This window comes from Talpa occidentalis, unplaced genomic scaffold (genome assembly GCF_014898055.3).
Source record: "Talpa occidentalis isolate TD23 unplaced genomic scaffold, MPIMG_talOcc4v2.1 talOcc4.3, whole genome shotgun sequence".
NCBI classification, from domain to species: Eukaryota; Metazoa; Chordata; class Mammalia; order Eulipotyphla; family Talpidae; genus Talpa; species Talpa occidentalis.
This window is the reverse complement of record NW_023603184.1, coordinates 64,367,317-64,391,839: the sequence shown is the minus strand read 5'-3', so window position 1 is coordinate 64,391,839 and position 24,523 is coordinate 64,367,317. Positions and strand designations below refer to the sequence as shown.

At 35.9% G+C, this 24,523-nt stretch overlaps 1 protein-coding gene across 3 annotated transcripts in view; it reads left to right on the top strand.

Annotated features, from left to right (window-relative positions):
• Nucleotides 1-24,523, top strand: part of PTPN4 (protein tyrosine phosphatase non-receptor type 4) — a 160,515-nt gene that overhangs the window by 42,659 nt on the left and 93,333 nt on the right. Inside the window, exon 1 of one of the 3 annotated variants that reach the window (XM_054699631.1) lies at nucleotides 21,533-21,581. The exons of the other annotated variants lie outside the window; for them this stretch is intronic. The gene's annotated coding sequence lies outside the window, so the exon portion shown is untranslated. Of the gene's footprint in view, nucleotides 1-21,532; nucleotides 21,582-24,523 lie in introns of those variants that run through there. 3 annotated transcript variants of the gene reach the window in all.

Sequence of the window (24,523 nt, the reverse complement as noted above, 5' to 3'; positions counted from 1 at the left end):
GAACAGATACCTTACTTCTGGGCTCTTAATTCTCTTCCATGGGTCTGCGTGTCTATTTGCATTCCAATACCATACTGTTTTTGATTACTATGTCTTGGTAGTATAGTTTCATTTCTGGGGATGTGTTATAAATTCTTTGTCGGGATTGTTTTGGCTTTTGGTATCTTTTGTGGTTCTATATAAATTTGAGTAATGTTTGTTCTTTTCTTTTGAAGAATACCATTGAAACTTTGATAGGGATTACACTGAGTCTGTATGTTGCTTTGGATAAGATAGCCATTTGAAAAAATGTTAATTCTTCCAAACCTTGGGCAGAATTTTAATTCATTTCTTTGTGTTTTCTGTTTCTTTTAAAAGTATCTTTTAGTTTTCATTGTTCAGGTCCTTCACCTCCTTTGTTAAGTTTATTCCTAGAAATTTAGTTTTTTTATTTTAAGTAGTAGTAAATGGGATTGTTTTCTTGATTGCTCTCTCTTGAGATTTCTCATTTGCATATAGGAACACAAGTTTTTGTGAATTGCTTTTGTAGCCTGCCCCTTTAATGTACTGATTTGTTGTTCCTAATAGTTTTTTAGTTTAGTCATTAGGGTTTCCTATGTATATTATCAAGGCATCTGCAAATATTGATAGTTTACTTCTTTCCCAGTTTGGATTCCTAGTGTAACTATCTCGTGCCTAATTATCTAGCTAAGACTTCCAATACTATGTTGTATAGTAGCAGTGAAACTCCTTGTCTTGTCACTGATCTAAGAGCAAAAGCTTTTAGTTTTTCACAATTGAGTATGAAGTTAACTGTGAGAGTTTGTCATATTTGAACTTTATTATACTGATGTGTATTCCTTTGATCCCCATTTTTTGTGGGTTTTTATTATAAATGGATATTGAATCATAGCAAACGTTTTTCTACTTCTGTTGATAGGGTCGTATGACTTTTATCATTCCTTTTATTGATGTAGTGAATTACATTGATTGGTTTCCTATGTTGAAACTTCCGTGTCTCCTTACAGTAAATTCCAGTTGTTTATGATACACGATCCTTTTTAAGTATCATTTATTTGGTTTGCAAAGATTTTTTTGAGAAGTTTTGCATCTCTGTTCATCTGGGATATTGGTCTGTAAGATTTTTTTGTGATGTCCTTGTCTCCTTTTGGTATCACCACGGTGTTGTCATAAAATATATTTGGAAGCATTCTGTTTTCCTCGGTTTTTGGGAAGAATGTTGTTTCCTACTGGCCTCTTCTAAGATTAAAAAAATTTTTGGATTTCAGCTGTAGATCTTGTTAGATCTTAAAGTAATCTTTTCATATAGGGATTTCTACGATTGATACTTTTTTTTTTTTTAAAGACTTTTATCTATGCATGCAAGAATTGGGGTACAGGCCAGAGGTGTTGAGGGTGAGACGATCCACCAGAGACAGAGTGGGGAGCAGAATAGGCTGATGGACTGAAATACTCTGCTTAGGGGAGCAGCGGGCAAGCCAGGAGAGGTCTGGTGCACCATGTGGGCAGCTCCTTGGCCGGGGATAGCTTCATAGGCTGCGTCTTAACACCTTGCTCCACCAGGGAGTCCCAATTGGTATTTGCTTTCTTTATCTTTTTCCTGTCTTTCAATTTTTATCTTTTTGTAAGCTTTTGGCCATTTCTGTATCTTGTTTGAAGAAATGTTTGTTTGAAGATATGTTTGTTCAAATTCCTTGCCTTTTTATAATTGTCTTCTTGAGTTGTAAGAATTCTTTTTTATTTAGGATTCAAGTTACTTATCAAATATATATATATGATTTTCAGATGTTTTCTCTCATTCCATGTGTTGTCTTTTTACTTTCTTGATACCTTTTGAAATACAAAAGTCTTAATTTTTGACGAATTCCAATTTATCTTTTTTCTTTTGTCTCATGTGCTTTTGGTATCATATCCAAAATACAAAGATCTGATCTTTGGTAACAAATATTTACTCCTGTGTTTTCCCTGATGCTTTCATAGACTTAGCCACTAATGTTAGGTCTGTAGTTCACTTGGGGTTCAGTTTTTTATGTGGTGTGAGGTAGGAGTCCAGTTTCATTCTTTTGCAATCATTCAGTTTTCTCAACATTTCTTAGAAAGATAATTCATTCCCATCGAAAGTTTTGACACTCTTGTCATAAATCAATCCAAAGTAAATGTGATAGTTTATTTCTGGACTCTTCAGGTCTGTATTCATTTTGATTCTGATGCCTATCCTGGTGAACATCGGATTGTCTTGCTGTCTTGCAGTTTTATACTCAGTTTTGAAAGTGGGTAGTGTGAGTTCTCCATTTGTTCTTTTTCTCAGGATTTTTTTTTTTTTTGATGCACACACAGAATTGAATATCTTGGGGGGCTGGCCCTTTTGTCATTGTATACTGTCTTTTTAGTCTTTGGTGATTTTTTTCCTTTGAAGTCTGTTTTATTTCACACTAATGTGTGTATTCCTTTCTTTTTTTAAAAAAAGTTTATACAAGAACTGGGGTACAGCCCAAGGGTGTGGAGGCTAAGAGGACTCACCAGAGACAGAGTGGGGAACAGAACAGGCAGATTGACTGAAATACACTGCAGAAAGGAGCAGTGTGCCAGACAGGAGAGGTCTGCTGCATGCTGTATGGGTAGTTCCCTGGCTGAGGATTGAACTCATGCTTCAGTGACTGTGAACAGCTTCATAGGTTGTGTCTTAACCCCTTGCGCCACCAGGCAGGCCCCAGGTACTCCTTTCTTTTGATTAATGCTTGCCTGGCATACCTTTTCCATAAATGATTTTCATCCTATATATATAGCTTTATAAATTAGTTTCTTGGGGACATGATATAGTTGGTTATGTTTTTAATATCTTCTCTGCCAATTTCTGTTTGTGTTTTGTTGAAAATTGATTTCCTGCAGAGAAGAATTTTATTTGATTGTAGCAGTCACCTGAGGGTACACATTCCCAGAACCGTTTCTCAGTTTATTTTTTCATTTGGGGTTCTCAGAACACATCATAGCGTATACACTAGCTAGATTAGCAAGTTTATTCTGCATGGCATAATATTTTGATGTTTACTTTTACTTTATGAATATAGTTGATATAAAATTTGTAGGATTTCTTTTATATTTCCAACCTAAATAGATTATATTACTACTTTTGTTTCCTGTGTGTATACTGTGGTCAAAGTAGAAGCAAGAAACTGACATTAGCTTTTCTGACTAGGTAGGCTTCCTGATTTCCCTTTGGATCATTGTTTCTATCTTTTTTTAATGCTACATTAATAATGGATTAAAACAATTAAAAATATTTACCTAGTAGTTTTATTGTATTTGGAAGGTTGTTTTTTAAAGAATGTATAATGTCCTGTATAGCCAGAAATAGATTTCATGTTTATGGTACCTCTATTTGCATAGGAAGTTTTCATTTAAATATAGTCCAATGTATTTACTTTTTTCATTTGTTTATACTTTGGGATCTTCTTATAAGAAAGCTTTTCAAAACGTCTATGAAATAAGGAGGTATTCTCAGATGATTCCAGAAATTTTATAATTAGGCTTCAGTTTATATAAAAGGGCTTCAAATTTATCTTGAATTTTTCAGTATCATGTGAGATCAAAATTTGCTTTCATATGGTTTCAATTGATTTCTTCCCTCTGTTTAAGGTGATATTTGTATGCCTTTTTTCCCTTTATTCTGTTATGTTAAATTATTAACTACATGTATAGCTTTTGTAATATGAAACCTTCATGAAATACCAATTCACTTTGCTAATATTGTATGCAAGATGTTTGCTTTTCCCTTTATTAGTGTGATTTGCCTTTATCTTACTATTATTTCCACAAACTAAAATCATAAAACTATGGGTAACATCTCATACTTTTTTACTCTGTAGAATAGCTTAATTGGAGATTGTGTTCTTTGAAGGTTCTTATAATGTCACGGATTTGATAAAGCTATCTTTGGTGTCTTTTATTGTGAATTTTTAAACTACTTCATCATTTTCTTTAATTATTATAGGTCTGTATGCTTTATTAGTGGTTGTTTACTTTTGTATTTTTGTTATTTGCTTTTTTCATTAGTCTCATTCAATCTTGATGGAGGTTTTTGTGTTGGTAATCTTTTTAATTTTGATTGAGGTTAAATTTTAGTCTAAGGTTTCTGTCATCTTATCGAAAATGCCTTCCTTCCCCCATGCTCTTTAGTACTGCTTTGTTGTAAACAAAGTTGTGTGGGTCTGTTGTCTGGACACTTTTCTTTTTTTTTTTTTTTTTTAATTAATTAATTTATTTATACAAGCACTGGGTACAGTCAGAAGTGCGGGAGGGTGAGAGAATTCACCAGAGCCAGAGTGGGGAGCAGAGTAGGCAGAAGGACCGAAGTACACTGCCGAGGGGAGCAGCGGGCGGCAGGAGAGGTCTGTGCACCATGTGGGACCCTCCTCTGGTGGCCGGGGAGCAGCCAGGGATTGAACCGGTGCTGCAGAGGCTGCGGGCAGCTTCGCAACCCAGCGCTCAACTGCTGCGCCACCGGGGAGGCCCTGTCTGGACACTTTTCAATGGTCTCTCTTGGTCTATCTTTGACAATCCAGTCTTATTTATTTTACTTTTATTATAAGTTTTTCTATTAGATAAAGCAAATCCTTATATATTTTTAGTATCTATAATTTAAAGTTTATGGTCTCTATAATTACATAATTGTAATTCAGCTTAGCTCTGATGACCCTTGCTCTTGGTTGTTTTTATATTTTGTAATTTTTGTGACCTTGTCTTCAGGTGAGTGTATTTTTTGAGAATCATCTATTGTTTGAATTAAAGGTATATTCCTTGAGAGTTGTTTTGTTTTTACCCAGGACTAACTTTTTATCATGATTTTTTTTTTTTTTAACCTCTGTAGTTCCACAAACAATTGATAGTACAAAATAAAACTTTAGACCCATGAGAGCGCAGCCTTGTTATATTAAATTTTTCCGGGGACTTTTCTTCTTCAGATCCCAGGTAGAGCCAGAAAAACTTCTTTTATCTTACTCTGAGTTCGTGGAAAGAATATTCCCCCTATTCTACCTTTTATTAAGATTGTAGCCATCCACTGTCCAAGATTTCGGTGGGAAAGCACTAACTAGTTCTTTATCTCACATATCTTACTCTATTTGAACCCATATCCTATTCATTGCCTCACCTGTGTGTGTGGTAAACCTAGACCGCTTTTATTTAACAAGCCTTTCCATGGCAGCCTCAGCACGGTTTATGCCCACTTCTTAAGGTTTCTAATTCTTCTTTTATGCTGGAGATTTCTTTTCAGCTTAACTCTTTAATTAAAAGAATGTTTATTGTATTTTATCATCCAACATGTCTAGGAATTTTTTTTCTTTTGGGCAGAGAGTTTTTAGATTATCTAGTCTTCCATATTGTTGGAAAGGGAAGTTGCTATTTTTAAACAGGCTATACAAAGCATTTGTGTATTGTCAGTCTAAATAATGGCCCTTTTACTTGGGAAGACTAAATATAAATAACCTTCCATTGTTGACAACAGCAAAATAATTCTCAGAAACAGAATTGTATAGTGAATGTAAGCATGGACTCTTGAGTCAGATAACTTGAGATGTAAATGGCAACGCTTATATTCCAACTTGTGTGATCTTTAGAAACTTATGTTTCCTCTGTTTCTTCCATCTTTCAAGAGTCTTAATATGACATCCCTTATAGGGTTGTTAAAATAAATGATTAAGTATATGTGCTATTATTATTTTTGTTGTTAACAGTATTAACTTTGTTAGCCATAACTGACTTCTATAAAGACAAAATGGTCAGTTTTTCAACCATAGAAATCATACTTTATATTTGAAGCATCATATTATTTAGTTTTCCCTCCTCCTGTTTTAGACAGGTCTACTCAGAGGGGAAACAAACAACAAATTATTGCCATTCCTAAATTTTACATTGTCCATTAGTAAATAACCTCCTTTTCTTATCAAGGTCAATGTGTTTTGTGTTTTCTTAGTAATCTTCTAACTCCCTAATGAAGATCTTTACCTATGGTGTTTTCTTCATCATGGGAGGTAGTGAATGTCCATACTCTGATAGGGGGTCAGAGAATCTTAGTTACTGTTAAAAACCATTATATGCCTTTGGTCTAATTATTATGGAAGTAACTCTTTCTACAGCAGCCTTTAAGTCTTTCTGACCTGACTAACCTATTATATACATTGCCTTTAATCTTATGTGAAAAATATAATTCTTTCTACTGGGGAAGCATCTTTAGAAATAAGGAGCCTTAGAGCCGAAAGGGACTTCTGAGATCAGCTAGTTTAGTTGTTTTTGACATTTAAAAATATAATTTCCATTTTATCATACTACCTTCCTAAGTATTTTTCCCCATCATCGATCAGTACAGCTACAACGTAGTTTTTCCTGTAAACTTGTCTAAAATCCGCCCTGGTTCTTGTTCTTGGCCTATCAACAATAATCTCAGTTTTGCCTGGCAGTAGTTACTGATTAAAGTTTGACTTTCTCTTAGGGATCATCTGTTTTCATCTTTAGAAAAATTATTTCCAATAAGTTAGTTTCTCTGCAGAAGCATTATCCTTTGTGCTTTACAGAGCCCCTCAAATGCCCTGTTAGAGAACAGGGTCCTGGTCCATAAGAGGAATGGGCCTCTTAGGAGGTCAAAGGAAAAAAAAACAACAAAAAACCAAACCCATAGGATCAGAAATGTCCACAAGGGACTAAAATCCATCCAAATATTAAAATTTCTTCTGTAGGCTATTTTGTCAATTTACTCATTTACCTTTTCAAGTAGCCAAACATCTATTGATTGCCTTTGGCAGTCACCATTCTATTTTGGTAGGTGTCAGGGTTCTCCTTTGGCTGTTTTATACTCTCTCTGACCCTGGATAATCTCAACTGCTTTCTGACTTTAATTTTCAGACTGATGGCCCTTAAACCTGTATTTCTTCTTGCTCAAACAGAAGAATCATTCATCCATCCATTTCTTGTCAATCCACACACACATAGAGAGGGAAGGTAACTAACATGCCTGACAGTGTTCTGGATTCTAGAAATATGAGTGTTAACAAGACTCTGCTTCTATGGTGTTTATTTTTAATGTGGGCACATGCAAACATCCACATATGTTTGGTGGTAATATGTACTAGGAAGGAAGTGAAGAGATAGAAACGGGATAGAATGAGAAGGCAGTTGGGAGATATATATGGTTACTGAGGAGGTAGCAGTAGAGCAGAGTCCTAAGTGAGAGCAAGGTATAAAAAGGTCTGTTAAGAGTAGAGAATGGGGGCCTCCCTGGTGGTGCAGGGGTTAAGACGCAGCACTGTGAAGCTGTCTGCAGCCACTGTAGCACGAGTTCGATCCCTGGCCAGGGAGCAACCCACATGGCGGGGCAGACCTCTCCTATCTCGCCCGCTGCTCCCCTCAGCAGTGTATTTCAGTAGATCCACCTGTTATGTTCCCCACTCTGTCTCTGGTGAATCCTCTCACCCACCACATCTCTGGACTGTACCCCAGCTCTTGTATGTGTAAATAAATAAATCTTAGGAAAAAAAAGAGTAGAGAATGAGTTTAGTGATTTGAAGAAAATCAAGAAGACTGTAGCTAGGTAGGAATGTGCAGACAGAAAAAGATAATGTGCACATTACCTACTAAACATAGAGCTTCCATATGATCCAGCAATTCCACTCCTAGGTATTTACCCAAAGGACACAGAAACATCAATTCCAAAGAACACCTGCACTCCTATGTTTATAGCAGCACTGTTTACAATAGCTAAGCTTTGGAAACAGCCCAAATGCCCAAAAATAGATGACTGGATCAAGAAGATGTGGTACATATATACCATGGAATATTACTCAGCATTCAAAAAAGATAAACACATGCAATTTGCAGCAACATGGATGGCGCTGGAAGGGATCATGCTCAGCGAAATAAGCCAAAAAGAAAAAGAAAAATACCGGATGGTCTCACTCATAGCAGGAATCTAGAAAACTTAAATAAGGGACCAGGAAAATGAATATAAGAAAGTGAAAATCAAAATCAACAAAAAACTATGAACCAGAGACACTTTTTGGGGGGTGGGGGCGGGAGGGGAAGGATTGGGGTCAGAATGGGGCGTTTGCAATTGTATGGGGGAATATAAAAATAAAATTTAATATTAAAAAAAAAAAATAACTATACGAAAGAAAAAAAAATCAAAATCAACAAACAACTATGAACCAGAGATACACTTTGGGGGGTGGTGGGGAAAGGAGGGATTGGGGTCAAAATCAGGGGGTTGTAATTGTATGGGGAATATAAAAATTAAAAAAAAAGAAAATTACAACACCCCAGTCATCCTTAAAATGAAAAAAAAAATTAAACATTTAGCAATCATGATGTTAGTGGAAGTGTCTATACTGCAACACTTGTGTATCCTTTTGCAATATATATGTTATATATACTGTGTGTGTAATAAAGCACATATTTATATTGGAAAAAAAAAAAAAAAAAAGACTAGATCAAATAAGGTATGTTAGGTCTCAGTAAGGAATTCTTTCTTTTTCTGTTGGATTTTCATCTCCCACCCTCCATCCCCCCTTCCTCCTTTGGTTGAATCATAGGTACTCAAATTGCTAGGTTTTAAAAATGGACCTTTTCCAGTTTTCATGAGCTCCATTGTTTCTTATATTAGTGAATGTCACCAGCTATTCATTTGGTTAATTCAGTATTGTGGGCATGATCCTTGATGTCCTGCTCTTTCTTCTCACTATGTTCAGTTACCTATTTACCAATTATGCCTTTCTTGAATTTGTACATTTCACTTTAGCCTCTTTGATGCCACCTAGTGTAGGCCTCACTTATTCTGTTGATATTTTTACGGTAGTATCATAATTGATCTTTGTATCTTACTCTTATATCTACATTTCATTATATATGACCTGAAATGTTGTAAGTGATCTGGCCACAGCTTACCATTATATTGACTGTTTACTCCTTTCTACTACTTACTACTTTCACTTATCACTCTCTTTGGAGTCTTCTACATCAGTGTAGACTCTTATTCTTTTTAGTGACTACAGAATATTCCATTGAATGAATGTGGATTGCTATTACAAGCAATGCTTTGGAGATCATATTTATACATACAGATGTATTTCTCAGGTTGTGATTGCTAGTGGTGTGATTGCTCAGCCCATGAATACACATTTTTAATTATCTTTGAAAGTCACACATTGCCAACTAAAAGCTTATATGATTTATACAATTATATTACCTCTGCCAGTGTGTGTTTCTCCTGCTCCTTTTCAGGTTGCTATTTATATTTAGCAGTCTTCTAAAGTAAATAATCATATAACTTTACTGCATAGTCATATTAGCACAGTAAATGGTGGAAAAATAACTGATTGAAAATGGTTAAGAGAGACATGAGCTTACTGTTTCATAGTTTTGCTGTAATAATTGTAATTTTCTGGTGCTTGAGTGAACAATTTTAACTGGGTTCAGGTGACTTCATCCTCACGAGGAGGTCCTGGTAGCTTCAGTGGAATGAATCTTTGTTTTTTCTTTCTTTTTATTTATACAAGAACTGGGGTACAGGCCAGAGATGTGGGAGGATGAGAGTATTCATCAGAGACAGAGTGAGGAGGAGACCAGGCAGACAGACCGAAGACATTGTTGAGGGTAGCAGCGGGTGAGGCAGGAGAGGTCTGCCGTGCCATGTGGGTATGTCCCTGGCCGGTCAGGAATCGAACCCGCCCTGCAGAGGCTATGGACAGCTTCACAGCGCTGTGCTCAACCCACTGCACCACTGGGGAAGCCCTGGAATGAATCTTAATTTATACCAAGCTGGTTCATAAAAATATGTGCTCTCAGCATTTAAACAAATCAACCAAATAATCAGATTTAAATCTGTTTTCCAGAGTTATAGTGTTAAACACAAAAGAAGTTTCATGAAGATCATGCAGATTATAAATAGTGGAAATATTTGTTTTATTTTTGATGAATCATGCTGTATTTCTTCAAGGAAAGAAGCATACATCACATTTTAGTATGTGGTCTGTTAAATAATAGAGACTCAATAAAAGTCTTCAAATAAATAGATTCTCTTTTGAGATGAAGGATTTAAAAGTATTTTAAAGGCATGAGTATGCATACAATATATAATTTATTTACATACTGGAATAAAGAACTATGTTGAAACTTCAGACATTTTGAAATACGTTATTGATGGAAACTCAAAAGCTATTAAAAACAGAACTCCAAATTTACTCTATGTAGCTTGTTTATTTAATTTCATTATATAATTAGTTATTGGACTCCTATTTATTAGTAAGCATAAGTTGGAATTTTTTTCTTTTGTTTTCTTTTTTAATTTTTTAATAATTTTAGAAAGTAGCAAATACAGAAAGTAGCAAATACAGGACAAAAAACTCCCATGTACCTAGCAATAAAATAAGATGGTAATATCTTTTACAACTGTGGTACATTTTCAAAACCACATGTATTGACATTGGTATAATTTATGGACCTAACATTTGGCATCACTAATTTTTACATTTTTGTGTGTCTATAAACCTGTGTTTTTGTATCACATCTGTGATACAAATCAAAATACAGCATTAAATATGATGGGCTTTCATAGAGGTTCTTTATTATCCTTAAGAAACGTCCTTTCTATACTAAATTGAGAGTTTTCACCATGAACAAATGTATTTTTAAAATAGCTTTTGTATATCAGTCCATATGATCATATTATTTTATTCATTGACCTGTTAACATAATGGTTATACTAATTGATTTTTGGAAGAGTTTGAAGAACTGATACTAATTCTTTTTGAAATATTTTATGGAATTTACCAATGATACCATCTGGCTTGGTCTTTTATTTGTGAAAAATTGTTAAATTTCTAACTCAATCGCTTTGCATGTTACATAGATATACTCAAAAATTCTGTTTCTTCTTGTGTTAGTTTTAGTGGTTTCATGTGTTTATATAGGAATTCGTCCATTTTATCTAAAATTACCCAAATTCTTCCATTTTATCTAAAGTTATCCAAACTATTGGCAGATGATTGTTTGTAACATCCCCTTATAATCACCTCTCCTATTTCCCCCTGTTTTATTGTGGTAACTTCATTCTATAATTTAGCAATTGGAATCTTCTGTTATTTTTCTTCCTCAGTCTAGCTAAAGTTTTATCAATTTTGCTGATAGTTTTCAAAGAATCAATTTAGGATTTTATTGATTTTTCTCGGTTGTGTTTCTATTCTGTTTATTTCTGCTGTAATCTTTGCCTTCTGCTTGCTTTAGGTTTAGCTTCTTTTTCCCATGTCTTAAAGGATTTTGTTAATTTGAGATCTTTCTTTCTTGATAAAATAATTTACATTCTTAAATTTTCCTCCAAGCACTGATTTAACCATACCCCAACAGTTGTGGTATGTTGCGCCTTCATTTGGATTCTTATCAAAATATTTTCTGATTTTCCCTCTGATTTCTTTGATCCCTTGGTTATTGATGTGAGTGGTATTTAATTTTCATATTCTTATGATTTCCCAAATGTCTTTCCATTATCTATTTCTAGTTTTATTCCTTTATTATTTGGCACCATGCCTTGTATGATTTCATTTCTTTTAAATTTATTTAGGCTTATTTTATGGGCTGGTGCATAGTTTATTCTGGAGAATATTCCCTGTGTACATGAGAAGACACACTTTCTGTTATTGTTGGCTGGAGTGGTCTGTCTGACTTGTTGGTCAGGATTCCTTAGTTGATGCTGTTGTTTGAATTGAATGACCTTCCAACTGTTGTTCTAGACTTTATGGAAAGTAGGTTTTGGATGTCTCCAGTATTACTCTTGAGCTGTCTGTTACTTCTTTCAGTTCTTTATATATTTGCAGGCTTATATGTTCATAAATATTATATTTTCCTGATGGTAAAACTTTTCATTTTTATGAAATGTCCCACTTTACTAGTGTTTTTTGTTTTCAGATCTATTTTGTGTGATGTAAGTACATTCATTCCAGTGCTGTTATGATTACAATTACATGATAGATAAATCTTTTCTTACCACTTTAGTTTCTGCTTGTATTGTATCTGAATATAAAGAGTGTGTTCTGTCAAAAGTTTATAGTTTAAGATACAACTTTTTTTTTTTTAAATTTTAAATTTTTTTTTTTTATAGAGGCATGCTTTATTTATTTATTTATTTGTTTGTTCGTTTTGTCCATACATGCACTGGGCACAGTCAGAAGCGCGGGAGGGTGAGAGAATTCACCAGAGCCAGAGCGGGGAGCAGAGCAGGCAGAAGGACCGAAGTACACTGCTGAGGGGAGCAGCGGGCGGCAGGAGAGGTCTGCGCGCCATGTGGGACCCTCCTGTGGTGGCCAGGGAGCGGCCAGGGATCGAACCGGCGCTGCAGAGGCCGCGGGCTTTGCAACCCAGCGCTCAACCGCTGCGCCACCGGGGAGGCCCTAAGATACAACTTTTCCCATCAGTAACAGCCTCTGCATTTTTCACTTATTTTTGGTTTGTTACTATATCAAATAATTCTATTGATATAATTAAATTTATATTTGCCACTTCACTTTTTGTGCTATTTATGACTTATGTATATATTTTTTGTTCTTCTGTTCCTCCATTACAGCTTTTGTATTTAATGCATATTATATTTTGTAAATTTTTTACATTTAAGTTTTAGTTGATTTATTCAGCCAACTGTTAAGGCATCCTTTTTATTTTTTGATTTAAGTTTTGGACAATATATGATTTCTCCCCTCAGGCAGTGTTCATTGTAGTTCTCCCACCATGAAAATAGCCATAGTGCAGGACCACATTCTCTTGTGCTCCCTCCCTCCCACCCCATTTTCACCCTGCCCAGCCCTTACCCTACCCTTCTCCCCGTCCCCTGGATGCCTCATATCTATGCTCAGTTTTCAAGAATTGTCTTTGACCCTTTGTTTGCTTTTTCTGTATTCCACATAGAAGTGAAACCATCTGATATTTATCTTTTTCCTTCTTACTTATTTCGCTTAGCATTAACCTTTTCAGCTCTATCCATGTTGCTGCAATGACTTTATCTTTATTGATCACGGAATAGTATTCCGTTGTTTATATATTCCACATCTTCTTGATCCATTTATCTGTTTGGGGGCACTGAGGTTTTTTCCATATCTTGGCTACTGTGAATGGTGCTGCATTAAACAATGTTGCTTGTTTCCTTTTGAATTAGTGTTTTTGTGTTCTTTGGATAGAGTACTAGGAGTAGAATAGCTAGATCATATGGCATTTCTAGTGTTTTGAGGAACCTCCACACAGCTTTCTGTAATGGCTGGACCAGTTTACATTCTCACTGCCAGTACTGGTGAGAGGGGACATCCTTTTATTGTAATGGATATTAGTGGAAAGGCTTTTGATTTTTTTCCACCGAGAATGATGCTAGCTACGGGTATTGTAATGTAGAGGTTTTATTATTTTATCTTAAGTTTTTCAAGTGTTTTCATCATAAATGGATATTGAACTTTATTAAATGTTTTCTGTGTTTATTGCATCTACTAATACGATACAATGATTTTTATCTTTTTTGTTGTTTTTGATGTGATGAATTATGTTGACTGACTTTCAGGTGTTGAACTGTTTTTGTTTCTCCTTCATGTCTCTTCTAATTTTGTTTTAGCTGGAAATCTATTTTATCTGATATTAGTGTGGCTGTCTCTGCCTTCCTTTGGGTGCCATTTGCCTGTAGAATTGTTTTCATCCTTTTACTTTCAGTCTTTGTTTGTCTTTGGAACTTAAGTACATTTCTTGAAGGCAGCAGAAGGTTGGATTCTGTTTCCAACATGATACTCTATGTCTCTTTTTTTGGTGAGTTCAGTCCATTGATGTTTAGAGTGATTATTGATATGTGGAAGTCTTATGCTTCTATTTGGTTCTATTTTTGTGGTTCAGTTCCTTGTTCAGTTCTTTGTGTCATGCTTCTCTTTGGTTCAAATCTTGAAGCGCCTTTTAATATTTCTTGGTGGGGGGGTTAGTGGTTGCAAATTCCCAAAGATTTTGTTTGTCTGAGAGGTTCATTATTTCTCCCTTATATAGGAAGGAGAGCTTTGTAGATAAAGTATTTTTGGCTTGCATTTTTTTTCCTGGCATTATTTTGAATATGCCAGTCCATTATCTTCTTGCATAGTATTTCTTCAGAGAAATCCAATGTTAACCTTGTTGGTGTTCCTTTATTTGTTTCTTCCCCCTTTTCAGCTTCATTGTTTTTCTTTGTCTTGGACTCTTGGGAGTTTCACTATGTGTCTTGCTGTTTATTTCCTTTTATTTAGGTAGGTTTGTGTCCTCTTAGCTTCCTGTATTTCTGTGTTCATTTCCTTCTTCACGTTTGGGAAGTTTTCTTTTGAGAATTTCCTTAAGCAGTTTTTCAGCTGCTTTCTCTCTTCTCCTGTGACTTCATATTCCCTTTCCTCATATAGTGTCAGATAGTTCTCAGTGTTTCTTCATTCCCTTTTTTTTTTTTTAAGATTTATTTATTTATTTATACAAGCACTGGGTACAGTCAGAAGCACGGGAGGGTGAGAGAACTCACCAGAGCCAGAGCAGGGAACAGAACAGGCAGAAGGACTGAAATACATTGCTGAGGGGAGCAACGGGCAGCAGGAGAGGTCTGTTGCGCCATGTGGGACCCTCGCCGGCGGCTGGGGATCGAACTGGCGCTGCAGAGGCTGCAGGCAGCTTTGCAGCCCAGCGCTCAACCGCTGCGCCACCGGGGGAGGCCCTCTTCATTCTTTTTTTTCTTTCATCTTTTTCTATCTTGGTTATTTTCATGTCTGCATCTTCAAGTGTACCGATCTGTTGTTCTATTTGGTCTATTCTACTTTTATGAATTTTTCCAGAATTTTTTACCTCATCCATTGATCTTTTTATATCTTGAAGTTATGTTATTTTTTAGAGATTCAATCTCTCTTTTCTGTTCTTTGATTGTGTTTCCCATAGCTTCCTTTTTCTTTTCTGAATTTTCTCAGATGTTTCTGATCTGCTTTTTGAGTTTTCTTTGTATTCTAATTTTTGCTGCAATTCTTTGATATTCTTGATTATGGCAATTTTGAATTCTTTATCTGATAGGAAGAAAAACTCTCCCATATCTGTGTTGTTGGGTTCTGGAAATTGGTTTACTTTCTGTGGTGTACTGTTCCCCTGAGGATTTGTTTGGCCGTTTGTATATTTCTTTCTCCCCATTGTTTGCTTTTGGGTGTGCTCTGCTGTAGGTGGGGCTTCTATTGGATGTGGGGCTTCCTCTCCTACATTCTGGGCATTTACCAGATGGTGGATACATGCCTCAGAAGATCTGGGCATGTAGCACAGTGGAGGTCCTGACTGGGGTAGCTGGGACTGGCAGGTAGTATATCTGGTGGGATTCACCCCCCACCATATCCAGTGCAGGTTGGGACATGGGGTATTGTGGCACTCTTGGCTCTTTGGGCTAGCTCCTGGCAGAGTTTCATGGGAGGTCATGAGACCATTGGCCACTCTGGCTTACTTCCTGATGCGGGCCTGGGGTCTCACCAATCAGTGAGGGTGTGGGGGTGATTGTGGGATATCACAAGGCCTCTGTAGGTCCAGATAGGCCTTGGTGGAGTCCCATGAAACCAGGAGACCTCTGCTGGTCTGGGCAGACACTGGTGAGATCTCACAGAAATTCATGCAGGTCTGGGAGGGCTCTGGTGTGGGATTTTTTTTTTTTTTTTTTTACGTAGAAGAACCAGCGTATAGGGCATTGGTGCGAAGGGTGAGAGGATTCACCAGAGACAAAGTGGAGAGCAGAACAAACAGATTTACTGAAATGCACTGCTAAAGGGAGCAGCAGGTGAGACGAGAGGTCTGCTGTGCCATATGTGGGTTAGCTCCCTGGCTAGGGGTTGAACTCAGGTCTTCGTGGTGATAATGCTGAGACTTAACCACTAGGCCACCAGGGAGGTCCTGGTGTGGACTTGTGGACTTAGGTATTATATAACATTTGACTCTCATTAATGAGGTTTTATTTCATTTTTATTTTTTGCTTTTTTCATACTGCTTCCTGTAGGATTTATCTTCCCTTATCAGAATATTTGACTTATAATAACTTAATTATAGTGAGATACAGAAATGTTATTCTATATAGTTCTATTTCTTCTTGCCCCATTGTGGTATTTTTTAAACATGTATTACATGTATCTATCAATCATCCATTGATCTATCTCAATCCCAGCAATATATTTTATAAATATTACTTTATGTCTATTAAGTAAGCTGACAGAGTGTTTCTCGTCCTGTTTGATAAAAGCTCCAAGGCCCTCATCATCAACTTCCGGTATCCCCTGGAGAAAGACTAGGAATATGGGGAGTGACTGCCTCGTCTCAGAGCAACTATGGCCACAGGGAACACCTCCAGTACTGGCCCAGGATACAGACCATTGTCATCAATAAGGACCCTTATTTCATATAAAGCCATCTGTATGACTTGTATGAATGCAAGCAATACCTGAAGCTTAGCAAAATTTTATGCATGCCCAAGAGAAATAGCCTCAAGCCAACTCAGTCCAACAAATTTGAACCCTGAGAGGCTGGGGTTAAGATCTCTGGACCAGGGTTCACTCCCAGCTGCCTGGAGTTTACCTTCAAACCCTTGGACACATTTCCTTACTCCTATGCCCTCATGCTTAGATCCACGTAATGTTGTTTGAAGACTGGGGAAGTAGAGAGTCCTGGAAATATTCCTGCCATCTCCCTGCCAACTGAAAAGTCACTCACTCTACTAGCATAGCTCATTTTCTGTTTTTCCATTGAGCTATGTTTAATGTTTTTGTACAGGGCTGGGCCAGTATCCCAAGAGCCCATTGAACAGTCTCCTTCCCAACCTCCAAAAAAGAAATTTGGAGGGGAAAATGAGAGCAAGTGTGTGTGTGTGTGTTTATAATTTAATGATTATCCTTTCATTTTATCATCTTATACTTTTCATTTCTTTCTGTGGATTCAGATTACCATGTGGTATCATTTCCTTAGACCAGTAAAGCTTTGATCCCATTTACCTCTTTTGTGTTGTTATTCATAGACACTTGGGTTGCTTTCGCTTTATAGCTGATATAAATGATGTGTACCTATATAAAATTGGGATACAAAGACTCTTCAAGCTCTGCTCTCCATTCTTTGGGGTGGTATATATGCAGAAATAGAATTGCTGGAACCACCATACTGTTTTCCCCTACCATTTTATATTATCACCAGCATTACTCGAGTGTTCTACATTCCACACGTACTTACCAATACATTTATTTTCTAGGTATTTGTTTATGTATTTATTTTAAATTAAATTTGTTCTTATTGAAGTACCATTGTCCAACATCATTGCCAGTGTTATGACTATAAAATTTCCCACCCTAGGTATAGTCACGATACCACTCTATCCACTGAAGTACACATAGTCCTCCAACAAATTCCATTGTGGTTTCCTCCCTTCCTCTTCCCCCACTGAAAGCCACAAATCTGTGGTCAGCTTTCAAGGATTGGTTTTAAAGTTTGTTTTTCTTTGACCTTCACTTGGTTTTTCTATATTCCACCTACAAGTGATAGCATCCAGTATTTATCTTTCTCATTCTGGCTTATTTTACTTAACTTATCTCTTTCAGCTCCATTTGTGTTGCTGCAAATTGCATGAGATTACCTTTTTGATTGCTGAGTAGTATTCCATTGTGTGCATATACTACATCTTGATCCATTCATCTGTTTGGGGGCACTTAGTTTGTCTACATATCTTGGCTATTGTAAATAGTGCTGCTATAAACATAGGCATACAGGTTTCTTTTCCAGTTTTTATTTATTTATTTATTTATTTATTTATTTATTTATTTATTTATTTATTTTTGTGTGTGTGTGTGTGTGTGTGTGATTTGGGGGTAGATTCCTAGCAGTGGAATTGCTGGGTCATATGACAGATCCCTTTTAGTCTTTTGTGATATTTCCATAATTCTTCCAGTAGGGACTAGACCGGTATACTTTCCCACCAGTAGTGTAAGAGGGTTCCTTTTTCTCCACATCCTCACCAGCACTTGTTATTTTGGTCTTTTTGATTTGGGCCATTCTCCTGAGTGTCAGGTGGTTTCTCACTGTGTTTGATTGATTTGCATCTCCGTGATGATAGGTGATGATGAACATTTTTTCATATGCCTGTTCACCATCTACATGTCTTCTTTGGAGAAGCGCCTATGTAGCTTCTCTGCCTATTTTTTGATTGGTTTATTTGTGTTTTTTTTTTTTTTTGAGTTGTATGAGTTCTTTGTAGATCTTTGATGCCAGTCCCTTGTCAGATGCATTGTGTGCATATGTTTTCTTTCACTCAGTAGGATGCCTCTGTTTTAGTTATATTCTCTTTCACTGTGTAGCACCTCTTTGATTTGAGGTAATTCCAGTTTATATTCTCTTATTTTCCTTGCTGCTGGGGATGAATCTACAAAGATAACTGTGAAATTTGTCATGGAGTGTTTTACCTGTTTTCTTCTATGTCTTTCATGGTTTCAGGTCTTACATTCAAGTCTTTTATTTAGTTTTAGTTGCTTTTTTTGGTGTATGGTGGAGATAGTTGTCTATTTTCATTCTTTTCCATGTTGCAGTCCAATTTTCCCATTTATTAAGGAGACTTTCCTTGTTCCAGTGCATATTCTTCACTCCGTCATAAGTTAACTGTTCACATGGATGGGTTTATTTCTGGGTTCTCAAGCTGTTCCATTGATCTTGGGGTCTAGTTTGTTATAGTACCATGCTATTTTAATTATTGTGGTTTTAGAGTATAATTTGAAGTCTGAAAGAGTAACACTACCATTTCCCCCTTTTTGTTTCAGTATAACATTGGCTATTCTGGGCTTTTTGTGCTTCTATATGAATTTCAGTAATATTCCATTTCTTTGAAATATGCCATTAAAATTTTTATTGGGATTACATTAAATTTGTAAATTGCATTCGTTAGGATGGCCATTTGACAATGTTGATTCTTTCAATGCATGAGCAGATAATATCTTTCCATTTCATGATGTCTTCTATTCCTTTTAACTAATGTCTTAGTTTTCCTCCTATAGGTCCTATTCCTCCTCTGTTAGGTTTACTCCTAAGTATTTAATTTTTTTTTTGTTTGTGTGATTGTAAATGAGATGGTTTTCCTAATTTCTTTCTCTTCTAGCTCATTTTTTGGATGGTGTATTAGAAGGCAACTGATTTTCATGTATTGATTTTGCCACCTGCCACGGTCAAACTGGTTTATTGTCTTAATTAGTTTTTCTGTGGACTTTTTTGGGTTTTCTAGGTATTGTGTCATCTGCAAGTTATGATAGCTCATCTTCTTTCCCAGTGTGGATTCCTTTTATAATTCTTTTTTAAAAGGATTTATTTTATTTATGCATATAAGAGCTGGGGTGTAGGCTAGGGGTGTGGGGATGTGTGTGAGAGGACTCATCAGAGAAAGAGTGGGAGCAGAACAGGTGGATTGACTGAAATACGTAGCAGAGGAGAGCAGCAGGCAAGATAGGAGAGGTCTACTGTGCCATGTTGGTTAGCAACCTGGCTGGGGATCAAACTTGTTCTTCAGTGGCTGCTCATAGCTTCATAGTGCTGAAACTTAACCCCTTGCACCACCAGGGAGGCCCTCTTACCTAATTCTTACCTACTTGCTCTAGCTAGACTTCCAATACTATGTTGAATAGTAGTGGTAAGTGTGGGCATCCTTGTCTTAGAGCAGATCTTAGCTGAAAGGCTTTCAGTTTTTCTCCACTGAGAATTGTTAATTGTGGGTTTCTTATATATGGCTTTATTATGTTGAGATACGTTCCCAATTATCCACAATTTTTTGAGGGTTTTCATCATAAATAGGTGTTGGATCATCATGTCAAATGCTTTCTCAGCATCTGTTGATATGGTCATAATCTTTTTTTCTCGATGTGGTGAATTACATTGATTTTCAGATGTTGAACCATGTACACAAATCCTACTTGGTCATAATGTATAATTCTTTTAATACATTGTTGGATTTGGTTTGTTAAGATTTTGAGAATTTTTGCATCTGTATTGATTAGGGAAACTGGTCTGTAGTTTTCTTGTGTTGTCTTTGGTTTCGCTATTAGAATAATGTTGGCCTCATAACATGTATTTGCAAGTATTACTTCTTTCTCAATTTTTGGAAAGAGTTTGATCAGAATTGTATCAGTTGGTCTTTGAAAGTTTGGTAGAACTCATTGGTAAAGCATCTGGTCCTGGATTTTTGCTTTTGGGAGAGTTTTGATTACTGTTTCAATTTCCTTATTTGTGAATGGTTTGTTTTGATTTTCTATATCTTCCTTATTCAGACTTAAATAATTCTGTAATTCTAAGAATTTGTCCATCTATTAGCATGTTGAACTTGTTTGCATATAAATGTTCATTGTAACCTCTTATTATCCTTTGGATTTTTGCAGTATCTGTTGTTATTTCTCTTCTTTCATTTTTGATTCCATTTATTTGAGTTTTCTTTTTTTTTTCCTTGTTAAACATAGGTAGAGATTTGTGTATATTGTTTATTTTTTCAAAGAAACAGCTTTTGGCTTCATTAATCTTTTGGACCGTCTTTTTAAAATTCTATTTCATTCATTTCTACTTTAGTTTTAATGATTTCCTCCTACTTGCTTTGGGTTTTTGTTGTTGTTGTTCTTTAGTTCCTGGAGGAGATAGGTTAGGTTGTTTATTTGAGGTCTTTCTTGTTTCTTGATATGGGCAATTTTGCTATATATATCCTTCTTAGTGCTGCTTTGTTGTGTAGCATAGAAGTTTTGTTCTCATTATCATTTGTCTCATGGTAATTTTTTTATTTCTTCTCTGATTTCATTAATCCAATGGTCTTTCAGTGGTGTGCTTTCCAGTGTCCACCTATTAGCAGATTTCCTTACTTTCTTTTTGTAGTTGATATCTAATTCAATACCTTTATGATCAGAGAAGATGCTTGGTATGATTTCTGTCTTCATGAATTTGCTAATAGTTGTCTTGTGTCTGAATATGTGGTCATTCCTGGACAATGTCCTAGGTGCACTTGAAAAAATTATCTATTCAATTTCAGTGGTTAGAGCGATATGGTGACCACACTTGAGGGGGGAAATACCCTATAAATGATGATTAGAGTTACATGATCTGATTCCTTGTTTAAAGCTATTATATTACGATTTATTTGCTGCTTAGGTGATCTCTTAGTAAGATTGGGGTGTTGAAGTCTCCAACCACATATGTATTTTCAATGATGCTGGTTTTCAGAGTTGTTATTTATTGCCTAATGTATATTGTTGTTCCTTTGTTTGGTGACTAAATATTGATAAGTGTTATATCTTCCTGGTATATTGTTCCCTTAATCATCATATGGGGTCACTCACGGTCTTCTGTTACCTTTGTTAGCTGGAAGTGTAGCTTACCTGATATAAGTATATGTGTCTCCACTTCCATTGGGTTCTGTTCATTTATAGAATTGTTTTTCAACCCTTTGCTTTCAATCTGTGTTTATCCTTGGAACTTAGGTATGTTTCCTGGAGACAGCGGAAGGTTGGATTCTGTTTCCTAATCCAACTAGATTCTCTATCTTTTTATTGGTGAGTTCATTACATTCATTATATTGACAGTTGGAATGAATATTGATATATGAAAGACACCATTTGCCCATAATTGTGTGGTTCTGTTTGTTTCCTTGTTAAGTTCTTTGTGTTCTATCTTTGGTTTATATACTCAAGTTCCTTTTAATATATCTTGGAGGGAAGGGTTGTGGTTGCAAATTCCTTAAGTTTATGTTCGTAATGAAGGCCGTTATTTCTACCTCATATTTGAAGGAGAGCTTTGCAGGATATAATATTCTTGGCTGACAGCTTTTTATCTAGTAAGATTTTTTATATGTCACTCCATTTTCTTCTTGCCTTTAGTGTCTCTTAGAGAAGTTTGATTTGAGTCCCTTTATAGGTTATGTGTTTCTTTGCTCTTATAAGCTTCATTATTCATTCTTTGTCTTGGACTCTTGGAAGCTTTACTACTATATGCCCTGCTGTTCTTTTACCTTCTTAAAAGCTAATAGTTTAGTTCTTTTTTTTACTTTTGAGAAGTTTATTTTTTTTAGAGATTTTCTCAGTTCCCCTTTCTCTTCCCCTTCTTGGAGTCTTATAATTCTTATATTTTCTTTTCTTGTGGAGTTAGGTAATTCTTGGAAAAACCCTATGTTTCTCTTTTTCTTTTTTCTTTCTGGGTTCTTTCTCCATTTGCATCTTTTGGTTCACTGAGTCCATCTAGCCCATCTTTCTTTTCTTTCTTTCTTTCTTTTTTTTTTGATTCCATCTTTCATTTGACCTATTCTACTTAGTTGGCTTTCTCCTGAATATTTGATCTACTGAACTTTTTACATTCTTCAATTCCATTATTGTCTAAGCATTCCAATTTCAGTCTCTCACTTGTTAATTTTGTTTTCTTGCCTATCATTGGCTTTTCTGAGTTTTGCCTATCTGATCTGTTGAGAAAACAGATATGTTTTCTCTCTTGTTCCTTTATTTGAGGGTTTTTTATCATGGCTATTTTGAATTCTGCATGTGATAGAAAGAAAAGTTCTTCCAGGTCTTTGTGATTGGGTATACAACTATCCAGATTAATCTTTTTTTTTTTTTTTTTTTTTTTTCAAATATTAAATTTTATTTTTATATTCCCCCATACAATTGCAAACGCCCCATTCTGACCCCAATCCTTCCCCTCCCGCCCGCCACCCCCCAAAAAGTGTCTCTGGTTCATAGTTTTGTTGATTTTGATTTTCACTTTCTTATATTCATTTTCCTGGTCCCTTATTTAAGTTTTCTAGATTCCTGCTATGAGTGAGACCATCCGGTATTTTTCTTTTTCTTTTTGGCTTATTTCGCTGAGCATGATCCTTCCAGTGCCATCCATGTTGCTGCAAATTGCATGTGTTTATCTTTTTTGAATGCTGAGTAATATTCCATGGTATATATGTACCACATCTTCTTGATCCAGTCATCTATTTTTGGGCATTTGGGTTGTTTCCAAAGCTTAGCTATTGTAAACAGTGCTGCTATAAACATAGCAGTGCAGGTGCTCTTTGGAATTGATGTTTCTATGTCCTTTGGGTAAATACCTAGGAGTGGAATTGCTGGATCATATGGAAGCTCTATGTTTAGTAGGTCCAGAAATCTCCACACAGCTCTCCATAGTGGTTGGACCAGTTTGCACTCCCACCAACAGTGCACAAGAGTTCCTTTTTCTCCACATCCTCGCCAACATTTGTTGTTGCTAGTTTTTTTAATATGTGCCATTCTCACTGGTGTGAGATGGTATCTCATGGTAGTTTTGATTTGCATTTCCCTGATTACAAGTGATGTTGAACATTTTTTCATATGTCTGTTGGCCATTTGCATTTCCTCTTCAGAGAAGTTTCTTTTTAGCTCTTCTGCCCATTTTTTGACTGGATTATTTTCTTTGTTGTTGCTGAGTCTCATCAGCTCTTTGCAGATTTTTGTGATCAGTCCTTTATCATTAGTGTTGGGTGCAAAAATGTTCTCCCAGTTGGTGGGGTTTCTCTTTGTTTTTGTTATTGTCTCTTTTGCTGTGCAGAAGCTCTTTAATTTGATGTAGTCCCAGCTGTTTATCTTTCTCTTCACTATCACTGCTTTGGGTGATGTGTCTGTAAAGATGTCTTTGATGTGCAAATCCCGTAGTGTTTCGCCTATATTTCCTTCTATGTATTTTATGTTTCAGGTCTTATGTCTAGTTCTTTAATCCATTTTGAGTTGATTTTTGTGTATGGTGTGAGGTAGTGGTCAAGCTTCATTCTTTTGCATGTAGCGACCCAGTTTTCCCAGCACCATCTATTGAACAAACTTTCTTTGCTCCAATGCATAGTCTTTGCTCCTTTGTCAAAGATTAGTTGACCATAAATCTGTGGGTTTATTTCTGGATTTTCTATTTGATTCCATTGGTCTGTATGTCTGTTCTTGTTCCAATACCATGCAGTTTTGATGATTATGGCTTTGTAGTATAGTTTGAAGTCTGGGAGTGTGATGCCTCCATTTCCTTCTTTTTTTTTTCAGTAGAGCTTTGGCTATTCGGGGTTTTTGGTGATTCCATATGAATTTCATCAATAATTGTTCTATTTCTTTGAAGAATGCCATTGAGATTTTGATTGGAATAGCATTGAATCTGTATATTGCTTTTGGTAGGATGGCCATTTTAATAATGTTTATTCTTCCAATCCATGAGCAGGGGATGTCTTTCCATTTCTTTGTGTCTTCTTCTATTTCTTTTAACAGTGTTTTATAGTTTTCTTTGTATAGGTCCTTTACCTCTTTTGTTAGATTTATTCCCAAATATTTGATTTTTTTTGTTTCGATAATAAAAGGGGTGGTTTTTTTGATTTCTTCTTCTTCAGATTTATTGTTTGTGTATAGGAAGGCTACTGACTTTTGCGTGTTGATTTTGTATCCTGCCACTTTACTGAATTGATTGATGAGTTGAATTAGTTTTTCTGTGGAGATTTTGGGGTTCTCTA